Below are 5,047 nucleotides of genomic sequence, written 5' to 3'. Positions count from 1 at the left end.
TAAAAGAGTATCCCAAGAGTTGGCGGTGGGTGGTGATGACTAGCTGCCTTCCCTATAGTCTTTCACTGCTAAATTAAGGACTGCTAGCGCAGATAGCCCCTCGTGTAACTTTACGCGAAATTCAAAACACAAAAATCGTATACAGAGCGCTGATAAACATTACACGTAATACAAAACGGAACGTTACGCCTTTGTCTTTATAAGCGTACGATGTAGTTTCGAAAAACTTAAAAACTGTGCTGTACTTCTGAAATTGAATTACGAGTGTCGCGTGAAGAAGCGCACATTTTTCTGATTTTATATGTCGCGGTAATAGTATCTTGATGTTAGTTTTGTTGGCTTTGTGACAAGTTGAATTGATACGAAGGTTTTTTTTTCATACCAACTTCCGTTGTATGCATTTGTTCCCGGCTGGTTATTTTAAAACGCATGTTTTAATGTCGTTTTTCAAAGTCTGCTCTTGTATTTGAGCAGTTTATGTAACAGAAAATATTTAAATTCCTTGTGTGACATTCGCGGAAGTTCCTGGTAATTAATAGCATATTAATATCAGTTTTAAAATATCATTGAAGTGCTCCAAGTTGATAAACACCGTTATTACGGACTGTTTCTACGACGCTTCTCTTACGCTTAGTTTTTTTAAACAATCTTGGTACAGCTGTTCGGAACCTTTCTTGGCATTTTGTCAATCATACATTGTGGGAGGGAATTATTTATAATACAGTTTATATGAAGTAAGTCATAGTTTTTGTCTTAGTGGTTATCGCGAGCGATTCGAGTTTCGTTGACGCAAAAACGCGCTGTACACTTTGAAGCATTACAAAAGTGATGGTCAAATCCCACTATTCAGTTAGTGCATCCCAAGAGTTGTCGGTAGGTGCTGTTGACCAGCTCATTCTCTCTATAACATATCAGCTCAAAATTAGATACTATAAGCACATATAACCATTGTACAGCTTTGCCCTGGTGCTAAGCGATTATCACTTTTGCAGTTCGATTCAGTTATCGATTCGATATTTGTAAATAATCCTGATTGGGATTATCGATTATTCTAATTAGATCATTTTTAGAGAGAGAAGAACAAGGAAACAAGAAACAGAAAAAAATTAAACATATTGTTTAATAATAAATAACAAATATCGGAATATAACTACGAACAAGTCAATATAAATATAAAATAACCAGTTATTACCACTCTTGCGCGCTTCCTGGTGCCAGATTCCCTCTCCGAAATTTCTTTTATTAATAACTAAAAAACGGTAACTTCCTATTTTGCCTTGTTGTCTTCTTCGAATAAACATTATAAATACCAAACAGTTTGTTGGTGTGTACATGTGTGTGTCTGTACAGTATATATTTAAGTGATCAATCACATTGAATTACTGACTGACGATTTTTAACTCTGCGATGCTTGTGAAAGTATAGTACATTGTTTCTAAGAAACAACAATTTTTATCCAGCCGTTTAAAATGCATTCTGGGAGATGTATTTCGACGTGGAGAGCATGTCTCTGCGCTTTAATTGCTTCAAAGCATTCCCAGAACTACAAGTCCCAGACTAGCCCGACGTGCAAGAATTCACTGTTTTTGCCCAATGAAATAAATTAACCCAATCCACTCATATTGTGTGGAATAAAGATAGCCAGAAAAAAAGGAGTACCACACGAAAGTTAATGAGGTAATGTATTTATTTAACATTTCTTATTTGGTTTTTTTTATTGTGCAGTGCAACATTGAGAAAAAAAAGAGAATATTTGTTTTAATTTTTTCTCTAAACCCTGTAGATGGAGGATAAGATAGCGACGAGAGCGATGGTTCTGGGTTCTTCTATGTGTGTAACACGCAAACGGAGCTCAATTTTTATGCACTAATCGAGTCGAAATTTCGATTAACATAAACTTTTAAATGTGTACATTAAATAATTTTATGGTTATACCACGCAACTATGAGTTTTGTGAGCTCAAATAGAGATAAAATATCCAAATTTCTTACTACTAACAAAAATTTGTATTTAATCAGTTTTTTCACTTGCAAGACGACTCTAACTAAATTCTGTTCTGTGTTAGTTAAAAAAAATCTGATGACGATCATAAACCAAAGGTGAGGACTTGAAAGTGTTCGTTCCTGGTTAACAGGTACGTGTATATATGTATGTATGTGGGTGTTATTAAAAACCTTGATGTTCTAGTACAAGGAAGGCAGCTAATCAATACCACCCACTGGCAACCCTTGGGGCTACTCTTGTCTGTCCGAATAATGGAATTTGACTGTCATTCTTATAGCACACCCACGGCCCCAAAATTTGGAGAGTTTTTTTTTTCTGTAGCAACGGGACGTGAACCATCAACCCTGACACTCATATCTCGGGCACGCTAACCAAAAAAACTACACCTTGTCTGAAACATATGAGTACATTATCAGTTGATATATTTCGTCTTAATGCGGTTTTTACATGGTTCCTTTATCAATGAAAGGTCAGATAGTTATAATAACAGTATATATATATATATATATATATAATAGTAGAAAATATTTAACTAGCCGCAAAATACCCATCGCCAAAGAAGGCTTGTCTTCAAACTGTACAATAAAATAGCCATCTTGATACGTCAACACTAGTAAGAACTTTATTTCATGCTCTGATAATATGATGTATTATTAACTTTGACGAACAAAACATCAAAAAAGATTCATAATTGATACGATATGGGTACAATAAATTTTTAATAGAATTGACAACGATTTCATGCCAGTTAATCAATAATGCTCACACAGCGTTGTTTCTACTGCTGCATATTCTTCATAGCACGACAATGAAAATGCAGCCTCCACGCGATTACGTAATAATGTATGAATATATTGACGCGAGGCGCTTCATAACCTCTGCGGTGACTGCCTTCATTCAACAGAATAGAGCTACAAGCTTCTGTACATATCTGTAGTAATAACGATTTATTTAGTTGACAGGGTCTGTTGTAACTCATCGTTAATCTCGAGCTCAAAGTCTCCATGCCGTGCTTTATTTCTGTTCTCTCTGGAATGCTGCCGAAACATGGGTAAGTGTTAGGAGACGAAGTGTACGTGAGCAGACCGAAATGCTCGTATTGTGTACTTATTTTACATACTATAATAGATAACTTTTTGTCTCCTTCAATCATCTAATAACCTAGGTTATTTTATATCGTTCATTACAGTGATTTTTTTTGTGTGCGTTACAACAGTCGGTATAAAAAACTGTTCCCAAAAAGTTTATTGAAATAATTTATTTTCTTTGTAAAATACATAATGGTTCAAAGAAGTAATTAGTAGGATTAATTGCAATATTTATTGTAATTTTGTCATGGACTCACAAGTTTGTGCCCCCTAGTGGCACAGCGGTATGTCTGCGGACTTACAACGCTAGAAACCGGGTTTCGATACCCGTGGTGGGCAGAGCACAGATAGCCCTTGTGTAGCTTTGTGCATAATTAAAAAACACAAGTTTGTTTGTAATTAAGCACAAAGCTAGACAATGGGCTATCTGTGCTCTGCCCACCACGGGTATCGAAACCCGGATTCTAGCGTTGTAAGTCCACAGACATGCCGCTGTGCCACTGGGAGGCGGACTCACAAGTAATAACGTGCATAAATAGTTTAGAAAATATATATTTAAAAAAAACGATGAGGTTGATAACTCTAAGGTTAATTTTCTTCAGCTTGATAATACACCGTTACGTTATCTGGGTCCTGGGGTTGGGTAAGGATAAACTAACGGATTTCTAACACTAAAATACGGGGCTCGATTTCCCGTGGTGTAAAGAGCGCAATTATTGTGTATAACTTTGTACTAAAACACTTGAACGATTTTATTTGAAAATTTAGAAAGTTGTGAGCATTTTTCGTTGAGTTCTGAGCTGTCCGATATAGCTCTAAATTTAATCTCAGGAGTGACCTATAAAAAACATTCTATAGTACGTGTAATATAAACTGGCGTCACGTATGATTATTATGATAAGAACTGGTTCCGTTTTGGTGCTTAAATATAAACTAATAGTTCCTCACACCAGCTGCTTATGATACACATACATATATATGCAAATTTTAAATTTAAAATAAAAGTATATACAAGCAAGTTGAGTTGAAATGAATGTAGAAGAGACAAATTTAACAGTAAAACTTGGGTCAGCGTGATATGTAACTAGCGATCTCAGGTACAACTATACATAAAACTGAATGTCTCAAAACTAGCGAAACTAAAATACGTTAATTCAATGTTAAATGAACAAAACCAAGTTTTAACAATTAATATTGTACAAACGGCTGTTTGTGTTAGTAATTACTAATCGTAGTATTCATACCTCATTGAAAAAAAATTTAGAAAAAGATGACATTTTCTTTAAAAGGATTTTTCTGGGAAGTACTGCACGGGAAGAGTGTTCCAATTGTGCTGATATAAATTAATGTTCTTATATATTAAAAGTGGTACCCTTTATTAAAAAAATAAGTTTTTGTTAAGACCTCCATTTTTTAGTACCATATTTACAAAATACATCAATAGAGATATAATCAAACCTTCAGGTACACTCCTAATGAAAGTCGTGTTCTTGTTGAGAGGAGAGTACTTTAATTTAAATTGTGTTCTGTTATAAATAAATGATTGTTACACATATCGTAGTTATTTTTCTAATTGGTGAATCTTGAATACCCAAAGTGTGAACTTTTTAATGGATTTTCGTTTGTGATGTCATTCAATAGATGGCGCCACATTGTATTTATTATTTCGGCCGTATACATATATACACGCTACGTCCATTATAGTAAGATTATGGTGCGGCTGGACACAAAAAGACTGACAGACATAGATAGTTTATGTATTTAATCTTTGACCTTGAAACTAGGTTGGCTTCTTTTCTATAACATTGATTATTTGACAAAATTCTTTACATAGTATTAAAGTTACGCCCCCCCCGCCCCCGATCGGCACAGCGGTATGTTGCGGACTTACAACGCTAGAACGTCCGGGTTTCGATACTCGTGGTGGGCAGAGCACAGATACGCCCATTGAGTAG

The 5,047-nt window shown here is 35.1% G+C and overlaps 1 protein-coding gene across 5 annotated transcripts in view; it reads left to right on the top strand.

Annotated features, from left to right (window-relative positions):
• Positions 1 to 5,047, top strand: part of LOC106463467 (poly(rC)-binding protein 3-like) — a 212,854-nt gene that overhangs the window by 157,065 nt on the left and 50,742 nt on the right. The window lies entirely within an intron of this gene.

Source organism: Limulus polyphemus, unplaced genomic scaffold, assembly GCF_000517525.1.
Source record: "Limulus polyphemus unplaced genomic scaffold, Limulus_polyphemus-2.1.2 Scaffold1415, whole genome shotgun sequence".
Classification (NCBI taxonomy): Eukaryota; Metazoa; Arthropoda; class Merostomata; order Xiphosura; family Limulidae; genus Limulus; species Limulus polyphemus.
The sequence above is the reverse complement of the archived record's forward strand: the minus strand, read 5'-3'. Positions and strand labels throughout refer to the sequence as shown.